Source organism: Schistocerca nitens, chromosome 11 (assembly GCF_023898315.1).
Source record: "Schistocerca nitens isolate TAMUIC-IGC-003100 chromosome 11, iqSchNite1.1, whole genome shotgun sequence".
Lineage (NCBI taxonomy): Eukaryota > Metazoa > Arthropoda > Insecta > Orthoptera > Acrididae > Schistocerca > Schistocerca nitens.
In genome coordinates, this window is record NC_064624.1 from 155,363,712 (window position 1) to 155,387,679 (window position 23,968).

The 23,968-nt window shown below is 38.6% G+C and overlaps 1 non-coding gene across 1 annotated transcript; it reads left to right on the forward strand.

The window, feature by feature from the left end:
* Positions 1-13,719: 13,719 nt before the first annotated feature.
* Trnal-caa (transfer RNA leucine (anticodon CAA)) lies at positions 13,720-13,794 on the forward strand. Its single transcript has one exon. It is a non-coding gene; the product is annotated as a tRNA-Leu (tRNA).
* Positions 13,795-23,968: the final 10,174 nt, after the last annotated feature.

Genomic DNA, 23,968 nt, shown 5'->3' on the forward strand with positions numbered 1-23,968 from the left:
ACAAGTCTTTTCTGGACAGCGAGCTCTTAATATGTCGCCCAAAGGCTACATTGTGCAAAGTGTTGGTTACCACCTCTTCATTCTGATACACGTATCCAAAATATAGTAAAGGGTCTCAAATGCTCAAATGAAATTGATAAGCACTGTGTGCAATCAATTAAGAACAATTTTTGGGAAGAAAAAGATGAAAACAAATGTTTAGAGGTGCTAATTTTTGATGAATTTAAGGCCAAAGATCGTCATTATTTTAGTAACACTTTGTCGAAAGTTGGTTTCGCCAGTTTAGAGGAAGATAGTTGGTGGCAGTGCAGTAGTCATTACGCAGTGACAAGATTGTCTGACTTCAAGCTGTGGCTTTAACTCAATTTCAATGCAAATACCATTTGTGTAGGTCATTGTAATGTTCTTTCTTCAGTGTGTCATTTACTGACAGTGAATTAATAAATGATTGCGTAAGTTGCAGAAATATGTCCAGAGAAAGCTAATTTATTTAAAAACACCAGTTTGTCAGCAAACATTGTGGCTCGAAGAGTAAATGATCTTGCTGGAAATAGATTAACTCACTTCTATGAGAACTCGATACTTAAGTGATTCTCTTTGGGTCTGGACGAATCAACATATGATTTAGATACTGCACAGGTTTTAATTTTTATTTGAAGGATAAACGAAAATTACGATTTTCAGAAGCTCATCGTCAACAATTAAAATATTTATTTTGTTTTATTGTTAGTTTGAAAGTCCATTGTTGAAACTAACAGTAGCAGTGAAGATAAAGATCGTTTGCTTTCTGGTGGAAAGCATTTCTTCTAGTGCTATTGACTCTGCTGCTTCTTGTGATGGACAGTCAGTAACTAATAATAAAATTATGATGTGTAGGTTCGTAATTTCGCTCATTATTACGGATTAGTAATTTGAATACTTAAATAAAATACATAAGCAAGCACAAATTGGAAAAAGAGTACTTCATTTGCTTTGTTGTGGAACTGGCTTATATCGTACGTTGGGCAATAAGGGGTCATTTTCCTGCAGTTGGTCAGATTTATTTCAGATATAATTTGGTAAAGGAGAGTGACTTAGAAGAGGTTCTAAACATGCTGTTCTACACAGACGGCGACGACGACAAAACTTTGTGTGACATATTTGATAGATGTCAGGAACTTTTAATTTGTACTTGTTCAGTCAGATGATGGTGAGGACACTGATAAAGATGATGCAGAACAACCCACCACTGTTGTTAGTTTGGGGACGAAGTTTCTAGGACATGCTGCAGAGATAAGATCAGTAAATACTGACGACCTTGTTGAAAATGTTACCTCTTTGTCCACTCGAGAGAGAAATCCCTGCTGGTCCAGATCACAATCGTGGTCCCAAGTTACAAAAAGAGACACTGGATAGAATAAAGACTGGGTTGAAGCATCTTGTGATCCTACACCTGATATAATAGAACATCTCGACACATCAAACTCTACTCAGATAGTTTTTTGTAAAGTTTTTGATGCTGATTTGGTTGAGATTCTGATGAGAGAGACAGTAAAATACGGGACGTCTTAACATCTTTTTTCCTTCTTTTTAAGTAGATCTTTAATGCACTGAAAGTGCATTTTTGTGGAAAACTTTGGTATAAATATGAAATCTACCCAATATGGCTCGATAGCTGTGGAAACTGCGTAAAATTGTGGTAATGCTAGTCATTTTGATGTCAGATGCGATAGCGGCAACCGCATGGTCAACTATTAACTTAGTGGCAAGGAAGAATATGAATATTTTTGCTACTCGATTCACTTATGGCAATTTAAGCTGTCCTCCTGTGGTTCCTGCCTAACCACATACTCGGAAAAACGCTAAATGTTTATTTCACCTGTCGTTCCGAGATAAGACAATGTAAATAACATCCAGTATTGCAGGACATATTTGCGTTACATTCATAAGAAAGTAACAGAATATGTTAAACAAAGCTAACATGGAAAAAAAATTACACACAACGTGATGCGAACCACGACTCCAGAAACTACGACGTTATTAAGTACGCTAGCACTTAGCCTTGGTCGAGTCAGTCTTCGTTATCATTTTCTATTTTGAAGGCTTGTGTCGTTGATGCATTATTGACATTTAATTATAACGGCGATGATTTTGTGACAAATTATCAGTGCTCCGTTACGTTGAGAACATGCTGCAAATTATAAAATGTCTTTCGTTCTTAATTTGTATATTATTGACAGTAACAACTCACTCCTAAGACAGCACACTTATATGAATGCATTAACCGCCAATAAATCATTACGTGAAATTTTATTATAGCAATAATTATAATGAAATCATTCCAAGATTGACGTGTTTTGTAAGTCTCCAATATGCGCCATTAAATCTCGTGAGAGGCCCGTATCAAATGCTAACGAAAGTCGATAGCCGATCGTGTGGTCGTCGATATTGTGTGACGTCACATTCGTGGGAGCAGGACAAACGTTTGGGAATTATTATGAAACAAGAGTTACCCGTGAAAATTGAGATGGCACTGTATGATGTGCTTTTGTTACACAACCAGGGTACAGGACACATGATCTCCTCAGCCAATCAGAATGAGAGCACATAACACATTATTTAGTCAGCCAATTGTATTTTCAATGCGTGAACACACAAACAACAAAATTTTAAAGATAAACACAAATAAAGTAGTAGTTATTCCAATATAATCTGCATAGTACACATACCAAGGAGAACAGTGCTGTAACATACCAGTAATGCTGAGGAAACGGAAGGCGCCAGTTTCCCGAAAAAGCACAGAATTGTAGTAGCTAGTTGTGCTTGCAACATTGCTCGAAAGAATTATTGAATTAAAATTCCGCTTGACAGGTAATGTTTACCTGCTTCAGTAATAAGGTGATGTAATATTAACCCACGAAATATTTGATCTTTCTGCCATATCGTGGGATGGCACTTCACATCCCACCACGTTCTGTGTGTGAACGGAAAGATCTTTCGTATCTATGAAGTTCAGATAATGGTTCACTTTAAGACGCTGAAAACCTTCAATACAGTTGGTGTTGTATGAACCAAAGAAGACACAATCATTGCAGATCTTTTATTATTCTGAACACTTCCTTGGTCCAAAATTCAGTGGGCTGAAGGAACGTTTTTTCGATCCTTGCTTAATTCCATTGAACACACAATTTCCTACGGCTTCACAGACTTTTTTGTGTGTACTTCCCCAAATTTAGCTTTGCCAACTCACAAATCTAACGTATACCTCTGGCTACACTGCAGAAGTCGCTTACCACAACCAGGTTTTTTGCTTTCAAATTAGTTGATTCGCCGACTCACAACGAAACTAATGCATTCTAGTCAAACATACTCTGGATACGCTACAGATTTGTCTTATCACCACCACCAGATTCTTTTGTGCCAATTCAAGTTGCGCTCTTACGTCCCAACCCATAGGAAATTGCGAGATATTCAGAAAATACAGCCGAAAGCGGCTTAATCACACTCCTGGAAATAACTACCTATTCGCAGAATAACAGCTAAGTATTTGTGACAACAAAGGCTATAAGAGACAATAACCCTAGTTCACCAAACACTCTTAGAATTTACAGTTGTTATCGAGCTGTCTTTCCCGCCAACATTTGGATCAGTACAGTTGTCAGTATTGGGTGTAAAGTACATTTTGTACTTACTTTGTATGAGACACTACTGGAGAGCTTGGAATTAACTAGTGTGTAAACTACATAGAAATTATGACTTCTTATGAGGAAATTTGGAGTAGTAAAATTTACAATGGTTTAGTAACAATGTTACCCCCTTTATTTTCTAGGATTAAGTTGTGTTGTAACGGCCAAGCCATACCATACCCTCGGAAATCGCGATATGAAAACTATGACATCCGGAATGAAACAATCATAATTTCTCTCACAGAAGAGTAACATTGCCATTGCTTCATTCAGATCAGTTTAATATGTGTCTTACATCCCAGCGTAACTGCATCCCTGACAAAAAAAGTAGGACCAAAATTATATATGAAGCCATAGCTCTACTTATTTCTATACAGTATGTATTTTAATTTGTGCGCGCATGCGACGAAATAGCCACATTGTCGTTAGCTGAACAGACCACATGGTGCTATGCTCGCTGTAATTGGCTAACTAGTTCACATGTCTTGCGCTCATATTGCGTTACGAAAGCACATCATACAGCGAACTCTCGAATTTACAGTTTCCGTAGCTATCGCGCCGTAGTTCTTGGATTTCGTATTTATATTTGCTTATTCCGCAAATATGCAGTTTCAATGCTACAGAGCATTAAAGATCATCAAAGAGAAGTCCTGTACTTCTCGGTTTGTTGTTCTACAGTGTATGGAAGTGGGGTACCGATGTATAAACATTGAACGATACACTCATATGAAATATTTTCGATAAGATTTTTTTTGTTTTAGTCTAAACTGCACAAAAAAATTTCACACGTTTTAATACACGCCAAACACTGTCAGCAATCGGGGAATATATTTCTGGTATATTTCACAGCTAATACTTTGAGAGATTTAGTCTCCATTACAGATTTTGATGCAACTGCAAACATTATCAAGATTTTTCAATAACCATTTTACTGTGATATAGAAAGTCTTGCTCAGAGCTTCAAATGAAAGTAATTTGCGATGCAACGATTTTCTTAAAGATAACAACTTAAATTTATCATTAAGTAATTTTGTAAAAGTCTTTCACTCACTCAGTTTCATAAGTTTGCCCGTGGTTTATCTCTGCTTTTGGCACCACTTAAGTGTGTGAAAAAAGTTTGCCAAAATGAAATATTCAAAAAATATCTACATGTCTAAACTAACTCATCAGCATTAGAAGGCACTGCCGATAATTTACATTAGTAAAATTGATCAACAGGAAGTTGGGCGTTACAGCTACATAAATCTCTTGAAGCAGAATTACAAAGCTTAATTTCATTATGTGAATTGCCTATGTGTGTTACTTAGGTACAGTAAATTTTCAGATGACAGCCAAAATGTTCAACTACATTATATATGTCAATTAATGTATATCCTAATTGATCATAAAATAAAAACGTCTAAATATTGTATGTGTTTCTTGTGATTTATTTGCATTGTAAATTTTATGCTGTACAGTATTACGTCACTTAATGAACATGATTTGTCCCTGAATTTCATTCGTAATTAACACTCATTAAGTGAAACACTTTTTTGGTAGGAATCCATGTACAATAGGCCAGTGCACTGCATTCCAAATAATAGTTACAATATTGTAATTTTTATTGTAGTATAGCAATTTTACAGGAAAGTTGTCTTAAAATATTTGTTTATGCCCGTGCTTCAAAATTTGCCAAAAAAGAGACATAGCATCATTAATTAATTTTGTAGCTACTGCCTTATGGGAATCTTTAATGAATTAGAGTTAGTTAACGATGACAAATCAGAATGGGAATTCATAAACACACTAGGAAAACTGTGGGTTGCTATGTGACGGGGAAGAAAAGATCTTGCACTATTGTTACAGAGAATTTGCAACGCCTTCGTGGAAACCCAAGCAGTGGTATGTGTGACAATTGTTGCACGAGGCACACTGATCAGTACAACTAACTGAATACAACATTGTTGAAGCTTCTACTTTACAGTGCAGTAGTTTATAGGAGAATGCATGACTCACTGTACATTTACAGTAGTGAAAGAGACCGAGCCAGGCAAAGGTGCTTTTTGAAATAGTTATCAATGACAGAAAAAATAACATTAAGCAGACTCTTAATGTGAAACATCGTTCATTAAGTGGCTCAATTTCTTCAATTTTCTCCTACCCATTGTGTGAATCACTCATGGGAGGTGCACGATAAACAGGGGTTGACTGTAATAAAAAAAATTACAGTGCGCCAGATACCACATGTTTGACCCATTACCGTAGGTCGGTGTTGGTCTGTGGACTGTAGTTTGGAGACTCCTGCTCTAGACAACTGTAAGAATAAACTTTTAAAACATGTTCTGATGTTTATTTGATCCTGTGCTACGTAACTGGATTCAAGCTGTTTCTGTGTACACAAGTAACAAGCAACTTAGTCTCATAGGTATTGATTCCAGTAATTGTCCAGCTAGAGCAAACTGGAACAAAAATTGTTTTCACCTCTGATGGCAGTCAACCAAATAAAAAGATCTGGCAGTGACTTGGAATAAATGTCATAAAAAAAGTTGCTTATTGTGTAAATCCAGTAGATGAAACCAGTATTATTTGGGCATTTCCAGGCCATATTTGTGTAATAAAGTGTGTAACAGTTTACAAGATAATTACCCAGAATTTTCCAGATTAAAAGTTTGCCACAAGGTAACTTCCACTCACTTGGATCTGATGCCATTTCAGCAAATCAAGGTTACTTTACTTTAATACTTAATTACATTAATAATAATATTCCGTAAATCATGAGTACGACATTTCGTGATGATGTGAAACGTGTCAGTTTAAGATTCCTTTACGTGATATAATGTTTTATACAATTACACTACTGGCCATTAAAATTGCTACGCCAAGAAGAAATGCAGATGATTAACAGATATTCATTGGACAAATATATTATACTAGAACTGACATGGGATTACATTTTCACGCAATTTGGGTGCCTAGATCCTGAGAAATCAGTACCCGGAACAACCACCTCTGGCCGTGATACGCCTGGGCATTGAGTCAAACAGAGCTTGGATGGCGTGTACAGCTACAGCTGCCCATGCAGCTTCAACACAATACCACAGTTCATCGAGAGTAGTGACTGGCTTATTGTGACGAGCCAGTTGCTCAGCCACCATTGACCAGACGTTTTCAATTGGTGATAGATTTGGAGAATGTGTTCGCCAGGGCAGCAGTCGAACATTTTCTGTATCCAGAAAGGCCCATACAGGACCTGCAACATGCGGTCGTGTATTATCCTGCTGAAATGTAGGGTTTCACAGGGATTGAATGAAGGGTAGAGCCACGGGTCGTAACACATCTGAAATGGTAACATCCACTGTTCAAAGTGCCGTCAATGCGAACAAGAGGTGACCGAGATGTGTAACCAATGGCATCCCGTACCGTTAGGCCGTGTGATACGATACGCCAGTATCGCGATGACGAATACACACTTCCAATGTGCGTTCACCGCGATGTCGCCAAACACTGATGCGACCATCACGATGTTGTAAACAGAACCTGGATTCATCCATAAAAATGAGGGTTTGCCATTCGTGCACCCAGATTCGTCATCGAGTACACCATCGCAGGTGCTCCTGTCTGTGATGCAGCGTCAAGGGTAACCGCAGCCACGGTCTCCGAGCTGATAGTCCGTGCTGCTGCAAACGTAGTCGAACTGTTTGTGCAGATGGTTGTTGTCTTGCAAACGTGCCCATCTGTTGACTCAGGGATCGAGACGTGGCTGCACGATCCGTTACAGCCGTGTGGATAAGATGCCTGTCGTCTCAACTGCTAGTGATACGACGCTGTTGGGACCCAGCACAGTGATTACACACTTTTGCGCAATGAATACTTTTCTCTTAATGATGAATTACCCCAAAATATAATGCCATATGAAAGCAGTGAATGAAAGTAAGTGTAATAGACTAATTTATTGATTTGTTTGTTACCAAAATCTGCAAAAACCCTAGTAGCATAAGTAGTTGAACCTAACCGTTTCAACAGATCGTCAGTGTGTCACTTCCAATTCAATTTCTCATCAATGCGCACACGAACTGCCATTAATTTCAGTGCCCCGCCTTAAAGATTTTACTATCATCCTGGCCAATTTATCCTTCCAATTTCTACTGAGATGCAGTCCATGTGGTATGAAGTCCTACCTTCTAATAGTATAAACAACATCCAAACCCGTGCATGCCTTACAAAGTAGCCACTCGTAACTCCATACTGACCCTCCTAACATAGCTGTTCAGTTGGGGCCAATCGTAACACATGAAAGCAGCAACCAAGCCAACATTTGTATGGTTCATTGCAGATGCTAAGCCCTGATCCCTATCAGTCCTGTTTCCTGCTCCACCCAGTACCACAACATGATCCTGCTTTGTAAAGTTGTTTACAAAATTGATCTAAACAATAACAGTAACATTCTACCAACTACAGATCACAAGAGTCACTAAAGTTATGTAGAACACTCATGTATGTGTATACTAATAATATAGTAATGTAATGTCTTCAAAGTAACTTGTTACCTGAAAAATTTGGCCTAAGATCACCTATGCAGTTATTCAGTAACTCAGTAGTCAGTGGCATAAAATTCTGAAGGGAAATTAAAGCAACAGTATTCGAAGGCAGTGAATCTACTGAATCATTCACTAGATGTATGATCAACTTCTTGGATGCCTTTAAACCTTTGTTTCCTAAGGCTGCATCATACAAAAATTCAAAGGCTCCCAAAACGTTTTTAAAATGGAGAAGTATTCTTGCTCGTGAAAGTAACAGCTTTGATTGTGGAAGAACTCTCCAGTCTCTAGAGTAACCATTGAAAGTACCTCAGAAATACATTAAAATGTCTGGAAAAGAGGTTTCAGTTAATTTAAGTCCTGAAAGCATAATTAAATCAACATCTACTTGAATGTCATTTCAGTATCGTAAGGTCTCAGAGTTTCAGTAGTAGACTTCCTCAGCTTGTCTGATACATTGTCTTTACATTCTTGTTAAACTTTCATAAATGAGAATTTTCATTGACATCGCATGTAAACCAGATGCAGATGTTAACTTGACATTTGCAGGAAAAGAACAAAGACAAAGTTCTGGAACTGAAAAACATAATTAAGAAAATACTGTGTGTTCTACATAACTTCACAGAGGCTCAGTCGGGTCCACAATATATGCCAGAGTCTTGAAAGCAACTCGACGAGGGAATGTTTAATTTATCATCTGGCAGGTTATGTGGTGCGTCAAGCAAGGAGAAGCAAAATGTCCAGACTGTTCGTGCCTTTTAAGTGAGAATTCTGACATGCCATTCTCTTTGCTTATGTCTGTTAGAGATTATGGATTTTCTACAGGAAAGACATTGCTCACAAACACGTGGAAAGGAGCCTTCAAAGCTTCTGCGCAGGTGGAAAATATTGGCACGATAAAACTCCGTGATGACAGCAACATATTTTTTTATTTATGTCTAAACAGTTAGATACACAGAAGGGTTGAATTATCCAGTATTGTGTGCTGCTAAGATCATGTGATGGACATCGTTCCTAAACTGATTCTTCATTATATGAAATGCCGGTTTTTCGTGGGCATTAAACAAATCTGTAAGTAGCTGAAGTCTACTACAACTTGTGAGACTGCTCAGGAACTATCTAAACTGGCTGACAGCTGATGTTATTTAAGCCCACACAATTCTAATTTCAGTATATAAATGTCATGAATGAATAAGTTCATGTGTTGTGTTTGCCATAGTAATGTACTTCTGTGGGTTACAGCAACTGACAGCTTGTGGCAAAACCAGTGAACTAGGGGAGTTGGTGCACTTTCTCTTCTACTTGCTATTGTAATATCCCCCCTCCTTCCTAATTCCATCTATTGTCCACATTAGTTTTTTTATGAAGATTTGAGAGGAGCGAAGATTACAATAAACTTTCTAGTTTACTTAGCTTGTTAATGTAGAGTTAGCTCCAGTTCTTCTTATCTAGGGATGTGATTCTTGTTAATTAAAATGTCCTCACAGTTGAATTGATCTAAATAAATTTGAAAATTGTTGTTGCAGAATTTTTGTTTTTATGTAAATCTATTTTCTTACATTTTAGTATATCGTACAGTCTTTTGATTTTTCACATTATCAAAGCCAAATTTACATTGTTTGCACAAAATACAAAAATATCCAATCACATCAGAGGCATGCTTAAGACTCTCACACTCTTCCAAAGGGTTTACAGTTTTTCTTAAGAAATGAATTTCCACTAGTTTCTATTACATTTTTACTTTTAATTATTATTTCATAAATGAATCCAGAAATAGACCATGGCAGAGATCGGTACCGTAACAGGCAATTTCTGCCTAATACCTGAAGACAAGATGAAGATGAATCGAGAAATAAACATAGTAACCATTACAGTATTGCGTAACTAATAATAGAAATTTTAAGTGTGCCAATAATTCACAATTTCAAATGTTTATAAAAAAAAAATTTACTGTACATTCAGAACTAATATATATTATAGAGTATAGATTATAGCATCGAGACTAAAACATTTTATGAAGTAATTCATTTTCTTAAATTTTAGCTTGAAATATAAAATACTGTATTTAAAATATATGAAAGTTTTCAGAAAAGCTACTGAGATATTACTGACCTGCCAAAAATTCAAAAATAATAGTGGTATCGATAACTACTGTTGATGAAAAGTAATGCTAGAGGAGGATGTTCCATTATAACATCCACCTCACATAATGTGGAAACAATGTGTTTACAATATTGTGTGACCTACTATAAGGTTTGCCAAACAGCGTACAAAATTATGCCATAAGACAGAATACAGATGTATAGAAGTATCTGATACATAACATATTACAGAAAATGTAAGAAAAATATCTACTATACATGTCGTAATCTATACATACATGAGGACATGGCACTCAGATTTTCAGATCTGTGGAACATTCTGTCCCAAGAAAAATGATACAAAGTCAAAACTATAACATTACAACACTTAAACTATAGAAATAAGTGCAGAGGCAATGCAATAAAACTGGAATCACAAATTGCCACTTTACGTCTATAAAGTCACGCCTTCAAAATCATCATAAGAGAAGAAAATATTCAGTCCCTAAGTGTAGACGAGTGAGCTGACTCAAAAAAATCACGACAACGGGTACTGACCAGAAGAATCTACTCAATCACAAGTAAGAGTATAGCACAAATTCAATCACCCACATAAACCAAGAGTATGTAAGGATATGTTGGCTCACAAAAGGAGAAAGTAAGGAAAACCACACTGGGTACACACCAGCAGAAATGTTTCAACACAGCAAAATAAATAAATTTCATAATCATATATCAATAAGTTCAATCATATGTAAAGAATAATTAGAGAAAGTATCTAGCCTCAATCAAGAGTTGCACTCTCTCCAAAAAGTACACACAGAGTCACGATGACCAGTGGTACCCAAAACAGATTTAAGCACGAGTTTGCACACAACTCAAGTTCCAGTGAGATACAATAATGCAGTACACAGGATAAGTACAGGTAATCAGCCATAAGTAGCTTTGAATGATGACATTATTGAGTAGCATGAGGACCAAACTCAGTGTGTGACTTCAGAAATGTATACTTCTTGTTACACAATCTATACACAATTCATGATCACAAATGTAAATGTCTTCCAAACTGTTTGCTAATTGAAACTTCCTGGCAGATTAAAACTGTGTGCCCGACCGAGACTCGAACTCGGGACCTTTGCCTTTCGCGGGCAAGTGCTCTACCAACTGAGCTACCGAAGCACGACTCACGCCCGGTACTCACAGCTTTACTTCTGCCAGTACCTCGTCCCCTACCTTCCAAACTTTACAGAAGCTCTCCTGCGCAGGAGAGCTTCTGTATAGTTTGGAAGGTAGGGGACGAGGTACTGGCAGAAGTAAAGCTGTGAGTACCGGGCGTGAGTCGTGCTTCGGTAGCTCAGTTGGTAGAGCACTTGCCCGCGAAAGGCAAAGGTCCCGAGTTCGAGTCTCGGTCGGGCACACAGTTTTAATCTGCCAGGAAGTTTCATATCAGCGCACACTCCGCTGCAGAGTGAAAATCTCATTATGTTTGCTAATTGTTCATACAAACTAACCTATGTACATAGAAACCTAGAAGATTCATTTACAACTAAAAAAAATACGTACGGAGTGTTGAGATAAGGAAATTCATTGAATTGTATGACTACCAACCTAACAGTGCCTAATTTTTTATCAGATTCTGATCATTATTTACAACATGGTTCACAGAATATACTCCTAAACTTTTTAAGTTTTCACATTTCCGTGTTGAACATAACAAATCGTCAATCATACAACAAAAACCCAAATCAAACAAGATTTATACATAATGTATTGGGAAGGTAATCCCCCTACTTGAAAAAAAACATACATTTATGTCGAATAACACTGCCCATAGCAGTGACTTCTTTCCTAAACAAACAGTTCCTCAAAATTTATACAAATAAAAGAATTTTTCACATATTCTTGGCTAACAATTTACAAATTTCAGTCCCAAGACTGATGTTGACAGATGCTGACAGATGCTTGAGTACTTTGCCCACCACCTACGGTCTCTTGAGTCGACTGGACCAACAAGGGTGCAGCCATACAGGAGTGTGGGAGTGGATCCAGCCACATCTTTCAGTTTTCTCCCTAGATATCTCATCACATGCTCCAACAGATAGGTAACTTCTAGCATTCGCATCAGATCCTGAAACATTGTTTTATGTACTGAGTATGCTGTTGAGTACCTCCCTCACATCACACGATATACTGGGTGGTCGGAAATTCCCGTTACAAACTTCTAGGACATGTAGAGGGTAGTGAGTACATAACATTTTGAATAGGAACCCATGTCCAGAATCGTATCGTTTCCGTTCTACGACAGTTTCATTTCAGATGTGTACTTTGTCAACGTCTCAGAGTACCCTGTCCTGGTATGCAACAGGGTAGACACGATGACGTGTACTATGTCAAACGATCCCCAGATCTCACTTATTGTCTGCTTTGCTGTGAGACCGAGTCAATAACTGTGCATCACCGATAGAGGAAACATGGTGCAGTACACATTTGTGGAATACACAGACTTGCTCCTTGTGTATGGCGAAGCTGGAGGTAATGGAAGAGCTACTAGTCGGCTGCATCACGAACGTTTACCACACCGTAACACTCCCTCGCACAAACTGTTTGCCCAAGTTACACAATGGCTACGAGAAACGGGTAACTTCACCGTGAGGAGGCAGGACTGTGGCGCTCCACAGTGACACCGCACTCCCGAATTTGAAGAAGGTGCACTGCGTCGCATTGAAGACAGCCCGTCAACGAGTTCGTGAACAATTGCTCGTGTAATGGCTGTTAGTCACAGTACCGTCTTGAACATCCTGCATGAGCAACAATTACATCCGTACCACTTACAAAGGGTACACGCTACGGGTCAGCAGACTTTCCACAATGCATCGCTTTCTGCACACGGTTCCTGCACCGTTTCATCAATGCACCCGTGGTTCCACATCGAGTTCTCTTCACAGATGAATGTAGGTTCACAAGGGGTTGTGTTCTGAATGCTCGAAATAGCCATGTCTGGGCGGACGAAAACCCTCATGCCGTGCATGTTCAGGGATTTCGAGACAGGTTTGGAAATAACGTCTGGGCAGGTATTCTGAACGGTCATGTGATTGGACCATACCTCCTTCTATCCAAGCTCACAGGTCCATACTTAGTCTTCCTACGACATGTAATGGACGCGTTCTTGGAAGCTGTGCCATTGAATGTCTGTCAGGAAATGTGGTTTCGGCATGATGGAGCACCACCTCACTTTTCACTGGCTGTCCGGATACATCTTAACAGACGGTATGGTGAAAGATGGATAGGCCGTGGTCTGGAAACATCCCCCAGGCTGTGGCTAAGCCATGTCTCCGCAATATCCTTTCTTTCAGGAGTGCTAGTTCTGAAAGGTTCGCAGGAGAGCTTCTGTAAAGTTTGGAAGGTAGGAGACGAGGTACTGGCAGAAGTAAAGCTGTGGGTACCAGGCGTGAGTCGTGCTTCGGTAGCTCAGTTGGTAGAGCACTTGCCCGCAAAAGGCAAAGGTCCCGAGTTCGAGTCTCGGTCGGGCACACAGTTTTAATCTGCCAGGAAGTTTCATGATTTCAAATGTTCAAAACCTGTTGAAGAATGTTGTAAAATGTTCATAATATCCTCAAAATCACTGGCATAATCTATCCAATCTATGTTCTAAACAGTCTTCCAATTTCTCCCATATATCTCTCTGCAAGATTACTCAATGGATGGTACACAGAGGTTAGAACATGCCTTATTTTTGCACGATCAACAAAATATTTCCAAGCTTGCGATGTAAACTGAGAACCATTGTCAGATAAAATTGTGTTAAGAATACCCGTCTGATGAAAATATGTGTTTTCAAACTTAGAAGTAATTTGCTTACTGGTAGCTTTCTTAAGAGGAAACAGCTTTATGAACTTCGAAAATACATCAACCACCACAAAAACATAATAACTTGGCAAAGGTCCATTGACGTCCACAGACACACGATCTAGGTTACTATTAGGCAGTATGTTTTGCATTTTACCTCTATTTGTTGGTTACTTCCCTTCACTCTTTGACATCTGTCACAGCTGGCATTCTTCTTCTTCAGTTTCCTTCCTATGTTATAAAAATAGTTCTCCTGAATCTTTTGTGTACATTTGGTTGATCCACAGTGATCAAAACTCTCAGTGTATAAGTAATTAAAGTATTAGTACATTGTTTCCGGCCAACATAATTTCCAATCCTCCGAGTCAGTCTTATGTCACCTGAATAAAATACCCTTGTGTGCCTTCTAATATTGTTCAGTCTCTTCTCCTCCTTTCTTACCCAACATGCCCTTAACCAATTTCCAATTTTGATTATGATTTTGATACCTGCAGATGTCTTTGCAAATTTTCAATATCTCTTTTTTTCCTCTTTCACACCTCTCAAATACATAATTTTAAACTACTCCTCTCCTTCTCCAAAGTTGTTAGATGATTCACTCCCTAAAGGTAGGCTAGACAAAGCATCAGTGACAACATTGTCTGTGCCCTTAATGTGTCCAATTTCATAATTGAATGGCTTTAAAATCAAGTCCCAATGAGTAATTCTGTTATGGTATAGCTTACACTCCTGGAGATAACATAATGCTTTGTGATCAGTATAATAATTTTTAAACTTGTTGAATGCCCAATGTACAGCCAAAAGTTCTTTCACTGTTACAGTGTATGTCTTTTCATACACTACTAGCAAATGCAAGAGATCCATGTTCAATAACACCTTCAACTTCAACCTCCTGAAATAAATGAGCACCGAAACTAACATCACTAGTATCTGTCATAATACTAAAAGGAAGAGAGAAATCCAGTCTGAACCATATCTGGCTGTGACACAACTGTCCTTTGATCTCTTTGAAAGCATCATTGCATTCCAGATCCCAATCCCAAACAATATTCTTCTTCAAAAGTTCACACACACAGGCATGAAGCATTCAGAGCTTGGCTGTTACAAACTTTTCTATAGAATTCAGTTAACCCAAAAATTATTTAATCTGTTTTTTGTTGCAAGGAGCAGCAAACTTAGCAATAGCATCAAGTTCCTCTACCATGTGCAATTCCTTTCTCAGATATAACACGTCCTAAACATTTTACTTATTCCACACCAAATTTACACTTACCTATTTCCGAAATCATACCTCCTGATCCAAATGTTGTATCCAAGTCTTTTCAGTGACCGTACACAATTAATTTTGAACTCACTTCACTTCCCAAGACAAAATCCAGAGCTCTTATGAATTTAGCTACAGATACATTTAGCCCAAATGGCACCACACAGTATCGAAAACACTTACCTCCATACAAAAATGTGGTATACTTTCTAGAATTAATTTCAAGTGGAATCTGGTGAAATCCAGGGATCGAGTCCAAACTACTCATAAATTTTACATAATTTGTGTAACAGTTCATACATGTTCTCAGGATGGTCCTTCTCTCTGATAAGAAACTTATTAAGATGTCTAGAGTCCAAAACAATTCTCACTCCACCATTCCTTTTTCTTACCACAACCAACCTCCCCCCACGAACCATAGACCTTGCCGTTGGTGGGGAGGCTTGCACGCCTCAGCGATACAGATAGCCGTACCGTAGATGCAACCACAACGCAGGGGTATCTGTTGAGAGGCCAGACAAATGTATGGTTCCTGAAGAGGGGCAGCAGCCTTTTCAGTAGTTGCAGGGGCAACAGTCTGGACGATTGACTGATCTGGCCTTGTAACACTAACCAAAACGGCCTTGCTGTGCTGGTACTGCAAACGGCTGAAAGCAAGGGGAAACTACACCCATAATTTTTCCCGAGGGCATGCAGCTTTACTGTATGGATAAATGATTATGGCGTCCTCTTGGGTAAAATATTCCGGAGGTAAAATAGTCCCCCATTCGGATCTCCGGGCAGGGACTAGTCAAGAGGGCATTGTTATCAGGAGAAAGAAAAGTGGCACTCTACGGATCGGAGTGTGGAATGTCAGATCCTTTAATCGGGCAGGTAGGTTAGAAAATTTAAAAAGGGAAATGGATAGATTAAAGTTGGATATAGTGTGAATTAGTGAAGTTCGGTGGCACGAGGAACAAGACTTCTGGTCAGGTGAATACAGGGTTATAAATACAAAACCAAATAGGGGTAACGTAGGAGCAGGTTTAATAATGAATAAAACAATAGGAATGCAGGTAAGCTACTACAAACAGCACAGCGAGCGCATTGTTGTGGCCAAGATAGACACGAAGCCCACGCCTACTACAGTAGTACAAGTTTATATGCCAACTATTTCTGCAGATGATGAAGAAATGTATGATGAGATAAAAGAAATTATTCAGATAGTGAAGGGAGACGAAAATTTAATAGTCGTGGGTGACTGGAATTCGATAGTAGGAAAAGGAAGAGAAGCAAACATAGTAGGTGAATATGGATTGGGGGTAAGAAATGAAAGAGGAAGCCACCTGATGGAATTTTGCACAGAGCACAACTTAATCATAGCTAACACTTGGTTCAAGATTCATGTCAGAATGTTGTATACATGGAAGAAGCCTGGAGGTACTGAAAGGTATCAGATAGATTATATAATCGTAAGACAGAGATTTAGGAACCAGGTTTTAAATTGTAAGATTTCCATGGGCAGATGTGGACTCGGACCACAATCTATTGGTTATGAACTGTAGATTACAACTGAAGAAACTGCAAAAAGGTGGGAATTAAAGGAGATGGGACATGGATAAACTGACTAAACCAGAGGTTGTACAGAGTTTCAGGGAGAGCATAAGGGAACAATTGACAAGAATGGGGGAAAGAAATACAGTAGAAGAAGAATGGGTAGCTTTGAGGGATGAAGTAGTGAAGGCAGCAGAGGATCAAGTAGGTGAAAAGACGAGGGCTAGTAGAAATCCTTGGGTGGCAGAAGAAATATTTAATTTAATTGATGAAAGGAGAAAATATAAAAATGCAGTAAATGAAGCAGGCAAAGAGGAATACAAATGTCTCAAAAATGAGATCGACAGGAAGTGCAAAATGGCTAAGCAGGGATGGCTAGAGGGGAAAATGTAAGGATGTAGAGGCTTATCTCACTAGGGGTAAGATAGATACTGCCTACAGGAAAATTAAAGAGACCTTTGGAGAAAGGAGAACTACTTGCATGAATATCAAGAGCTTTAATGGAAACCCAGTTCTAAGCAAAGAAGGGAAAGCAGGAAGGTGGAAGGAGTATATAGAGGGTCTATACTAGGGCGATGTACTTGAGGGCAATATTATGGAAAATGGAAGAGGATGTAGATGAAGATGAAATGGGAGATATGATACTGCGTGAAAAGTTTGACAGAGCACTGAAAGACCTAAGTCAAAACAAGGCCTCAGGAGTAGACAACATTCCATTAGAACTACTGACAGCCTTGGGAGAGCCAGTCCTGACAAAACTCTACCATCTGGTGAGCAAAATGTACAAGACAGGTGAAATACCCACTGACTTCAAGAAGAATATAATACTTCCAATCCCAAAGAAAGTAGGTGTAGACAGATGTGAAAATTACCAAACTGTCAGTTTAATAAGTCATGGATGCAAAATACTAATGCGAATTCTTTACAGACAAATGGAAACACTGGTAGAAGCCAACCTCGGGAAAGATCAGTTTGGATTCTGTAGGAATATGGGAACACGTGAGGCAATACTAACCCTACAACATTTCAGAAGCTAGATTAAGAAAAGACAAACCTACGTTTCTAGCGTTTGTAGACTTAGAGAAAGCTTTTGAAAATGTTGAGTGGAATACTCTCTTTCAAATTCTGAAGGTGGCAGGGTTATAATACAGGGAGCGAAAGGCTATTTACAATTTGTACAGAAACCAAATGGCAATTATAAGAGTCGAGGGACATGAAAGGGAAGCAGTGGTTGGGAAGGGAGTGAGGCAGGGTTGTAGCCTCTCCCCAATGTTGTTCAATCTGTATATTGAGCAAGCAGCAAAGGAAACAAAAGAAAAATTTGGAGTAGGTATTAAAGTCCATGGAGAAGAAATAAAAACTATGAGGTTCGCCGATGACATTGTAATTCTGTCAGAGTCAGCAAAGGACTTGGAAGAGCAGTTGAACAGAATGGACAGTGTCTTGAAAGGAGGATATAAGATAAACAACAACAAAAGCAAAACGAGGATAATGGAATGTAGTAGAATTAAGTCGGGTGATGCTGAGGGAATTAGATTAGGAAATGAGACACTTGAAGTAGTAAAGGAATTTTGCTATTTGGGGAGCAAAATAACCAATGGTGGTCGAAGTAGTGAGGATATAAAATGTAGACTGGCAATGGCAAGGAAAGCGTTTCTGAAGAAGAGAAATTTGTTAACATCGAGTATAGATTTAAGTGTCAGGAAGTCATTTCAAAGTATTTGTGTGGAGTGTAGCCATGTATGGAAGTGAAACATACACAAGAAGAGAATAGAAGCTTTTGAAATGTGGTGCTACAGAAGAATGCTGAAGATTAGATGGGTCGATCACATAACTAATGAGGAGGTATTGAATAGAATTGGGGAGAAGAGGAGTCTGTGGCACAACTTGACAAGAAGAAGGGATTGGTTGGTAGGGCATGTTCTGAGGCATCAAGGGATCACAAATTTAGCAGTGGAGGGTAAAAATCGAAGAGGGAGACCAAGAGATGAATACACCAAGCAGATTCAGAAGGATGTAGGTTGCAGTAGGTACTGGGAGATGATGAAGCTTGCACAGGATAGAGTAGCATGGAGAGCTGCATCAAACGAGTCTCAGGACTGAAGACCAGAACAACACCAACAGCCACAACCAAAGAATTATTGTAAGCACTCCTGCTTCTCTCAATTACTCCCCACGTTTCCATTTTCTGAATTTCTTTCTCTACATTTTTCCTTGTTGAAAATCATATACTATATGGCTTGAGAAAGAAAGGTTGATGATCTCTAAGGTAAAGCTTGCACTGATAGCCTTTCACTGAACATATTTCTAAACTCCAATAACAAATTGATCATTAAGAGTTTTCACTTCCCTCACTTTAGAATCTAATACAGTTTCAAAATACTGGTCCTCAGTCTCATCAAAATTTATATCATCATAAAACATCTGGTACTCTCCTTGTTACAACGTTTTGTAATTTGTTACAAATTTTCCCACCGTATAAAAATTTTCTTCCAGACTAGGGATCACTAAGCATCCATGTTCAAAGATTTTGTCTTCTATACTACACATTAAAACTACCTGAGATTTTACCAATTTGCTTTGCTCACCTATAGGTCCTCTTCTATTTACACCAACAATGGGCATTTCCACAAAACTCTTACTGTACTTGATCTTGTCTCTAAATTGTTCAGATACACCACAAATCAGGCTACATGTATCAATGAAACAGTTGCCTTCCCACTGATCAATCTTAATTTTAATGTAAGGATACCCAAAATCTGAATCATCCTCTCTCTAGTCTGACACTTCATGCAAAAGATCACTTTCAATTTCATCAAATGCTACATCCACATTGTCTTCACAAGGTTTTATCAACTTTACAGGTATCATAACATTACTTTGATTACTCATGCAGTCAGGTAAATATTGAACACAGTGAATAGATTCCATGGCACAACTAACATCACTTGTTACAGAAAAAACAAAAAACACATAACTGTCAAAATTACACTTCCTTCTTAGATCCTGTCTCACTACATTCCACCAACTGGGATACAAATTCTGACTAACCACAGCTAACTTATTGCAGAATGCACCTTTATCTATGCTGTCATCAATCTGGTCCAAAAGAAACTTTAAAAAGTTTTCACCTTTATTCTCCAGGCTCACAGATACCTCACCTTTACTATTTGGATCACTACTCTGCATGACATTAATGAAAACTGTTTTGACTGGACTGGTATTCCATGATCCGCACTTACAACATCACTTACCTTACCCGTATTGTCAACATCATTTACAAATAGCTCTGAAACTTCATTATTCTTAAACGCCACAAATAACTTATAATCGTCATCATCTTCTTCTTCATAGTCCTCCAAAACTACTTCCTCAACATCACTGACAATAACATCTCCATCAAAGTCACTTACCTCACCTTCCTCTTTCAGGGCAGTATGCCCTTAGTTCTATCATCAGTGTGTATCAGCCAGTGTCTTTTAGTTGCATGTTATTTGTGGATAATATTAATGCATCATCCTCTTTAAGAGTTAAACTCCCCACTCATTATGGAGGAGTGCTGACTCTGTTTTTCAGGCAAGACAATGAGATGTTACAGTATACGTAATGGAAACCAAACTTCATCATGTCACGTTACGATGTATGTAGTGTTTACATTATGAAATAATGTGTGCATGCTGCGCACAGTGATCAGTAGTGAGTACTGAGTGAACAGTGTAACACAAATTTTTTACGTTATTAAATAACTTCTTTGCAAAACAGTATTGTATGCTATGGATAAACCAAAAGTGGTAACAGATTAGATTATATTAGATTAGAGATTAGATTAGTTTTCGTTCCATAGATCCATGCTGAGGAGATCCTCGTGGATGTGGAACATGTAAAATTTTTTTTTTTAAGCTGAAATTACAATACTAATAGTATGAATATATACAATACATCATTTGTTTCTACTAAAAAATTCGTCAATGGAGTAGAAGGAGTTGGCCACCAGTAAGTCTTTCAGGCTCCTTTTAAACTGATCTTTATTTGTAACTAAATTTTTTATGTTTCCTGGCAAATTATTGAAGATGAGTGTTCCTGACAAGGGAACCTCCCCATCGCACCCCCCTCAGATTTAGTTATAAGTTGGCACAGTGGATAGGCCTTGAAAAACCGAACACAGAGCAATCGAGACAACAGGAAGATGTTGTGTGGAACTATGAAAAAATAAGCAAAATATACAAACTGAGTAGTCCATGCGCAAGATATGCAATATTAAGGTTCATATAAGCTAAGGAGCGCCGTGGTCCTGTGGTTAGCGTGAGCAGCTGCGGAACGAGAGGTCCTTGGTTCAAGTCTTCCCTCGAGTGTAAGGTTTAATTTTTTATTTTCAGTTTATGTGACAAACAAAACCTAAATCGGGCAAGGTAGAAGAATCTTTTACCCATTCACCAAGTGTACAAGTTAGGTGGGTCGACAACATATTCCTGTCATGTGACGCACATGCTGTCACCAGTGTCGTATAGAATATATCAGACGTGTTTTTTCCTGTGGAGGAATCAGTTGACCTATGAACTTGCTATCAAATGTTTTTGGTTCCCATTGGAGGGGCACGTCCTTTCGTCTACTAATCGCGCGGTTTTGCGGTGCGGTCGCAAAACGCAGACACTAAACTTATTTCAGTGAACAGAGACGTCAACGAACGAACGGACAGATTATAACTTTGGGAAAATAAAGAATGCAAACTTTTCGCTCGAGGGAGGATTTGAACCAAGGACTTCTCGTTCCACAGCTGCTCACGCTAACCACGGGATTACGGCGCACCTAGGCTTACATTGTCCTTGATATTGCCTATCTTGTGCATGGACTAATCAGATTGTATATTTTGCTTATTTTTTCATAGTTCCACACAACTTCTTCCTGTTTTCTCAATTGATCTGTGTTCAGTTTATCAAGGACTATCCACTGTGCCAACTTATAACTAAATCTGAGGGGGGTGCGATGGGGAGGTTCCCTTGTGAGTACTATCTTACAGTCATGTGTGTGTGTGTGTGTGTGTGTGTGTGTGTATTGTTGATGAAGGCCAATGGCCGAAAGCTTTAATTGTGAGAGTCTTTGTTGTGCCTTTCTGCGACTCGGCATCTCGACTATATGGTGAGTAGCAACTTTCCTCCTCATAATATTGTTACATTACATTCAGGATTTTCTAGTGTTTGATTGAGTGGCCTCATATTTTAGAAGTCAGAGGATCCAAACTGCATCCCGCTATTGTGAGTTAGGTTTTCTGTAATTTTTCTAAATTGCTTCAGGCAAATTCCAGGATGACTCCTACTGAAAGACCACAGTCGACTACTCGTCGGAATGGTACTAAACTGGTTCAAGCCTCGTCTTCTTGTTCTTCTCAGTAGCGATCAAGTTCATTGTCTCGAAACTGAAAATTTTTGTGTATTATAACTATGTCACACAATAACAGTATTTTTTAGTTTCATGTGGTCACACATTTATTACCTTTAAATTGGCCTATTGGGTGATGACAGTATGGTGGATGTTTGCCACACATTGGTCTTACCAGTCCACCCCATTCCATGTGTGTCTAGCTTGCTACAGTTATCTGTGAGTTCGATTCTTCATATGCCTATTTCTGTATGGAGCTCTCAACCCTGCCACACAATTGTATACCCGTCAACTGCGGTCGTTGGCCACTGGGGCCGAGGCAATAGCTCTGGATCTAGCTAGGCGTATACCTGTATAACATTGTCTTCACTTCTCATCTGCCTTTCATAGCAACAATATCAGTCAGTCATGCACCGTGATGGACACACTACGTTGTTATGCACGTCATATCTGTGATGCTCTGTGGCAGATCGGGCTGGTCTCTCGCTATCTTTTAGACAATCAGTCCACCTACCTGGATAGGTTTCAGGTTGTCTGCCCCTTCACTCTGCAATGGTAGATACTGGTTTAGACAACAAAAGCACCACTGATGAAAATTCGACTAAATACCGACCACGCAACGGCCACATAACTCTGATCCGTGGGCTAGAACCTGCAAGTTAGTTAAACTATCGAGCTTTCGGGATTCTTGCACAACTCATTTGAAAAATTGTCAAAAATTTCCTTTAAGTTTGTTTATTGTCTTTAAAACACTGAAAATGGCTACTAAGTCTGTATTTAATATCCCGACATCAATTATGCAATGTTACTGGCTGTCTCTGTTACAGCTTCATACCCAAAAGCAGCCAGAAGATATTTAGTCGGACACAATATTAAGAACACTCTCAACAGTCACTGACCCAAGACTACATGCGAGTTAGCACCTTCAGTCATTCAGTAGGCTTCTCGTAAAGAAGTGCTCACCATAATGTCTCGTAATTTGCACGATACACACCACACGGTGTATATGTACGACACGAAATGTTCACACTTGAATATCTCCTAAAATAAATCTCCTGAAAAGCTCAGACTTTCAGAAAATAGTCAATACTGTAGTCACTTTTCATCAAAAAAAATGAGAACTGATCAAATACGTGCATTTTGATACAAATTTGATCAGCGCGGTTTAACATAGGTGTTTACCAGAAGATGGCTCCCGAGCAACTCTACAGACCATTGATATGAGGCACAAATACCTACTCAAATGCACAGGAAATGCTGATTTCCTATTGGCTAGTATGTTAAGCAGCCAATCATATCATCTCAATCACTTCTATAATTGTGGTATTTCTAATGTCAGCCAATCAGATTAACACAAGTAATTTACACTAGAAATCTCGTAATTCGGAAACTAAATTAAATTTAGTGAAAATAAAATATCATTATTTTCCACAAAATAAATTACTAATACATTTAATACTCATCTTCTCTTCGCAGTGGCTTTTAAAAAATCAAGCTCGCTCGGATATACATCACAAATTCCGCTATTGTACAGCAACTTAATACGTATGTCCTCCATTCACACTGATGAAAATTCGACTAAATACCGACCACGCAATGGCCACATAACTCTGGCCACCCACACAACCAAAACACAATGAAATAACAATTTTCCAAAGTACTTTTAATTTTGCCAGAAATCTGTAC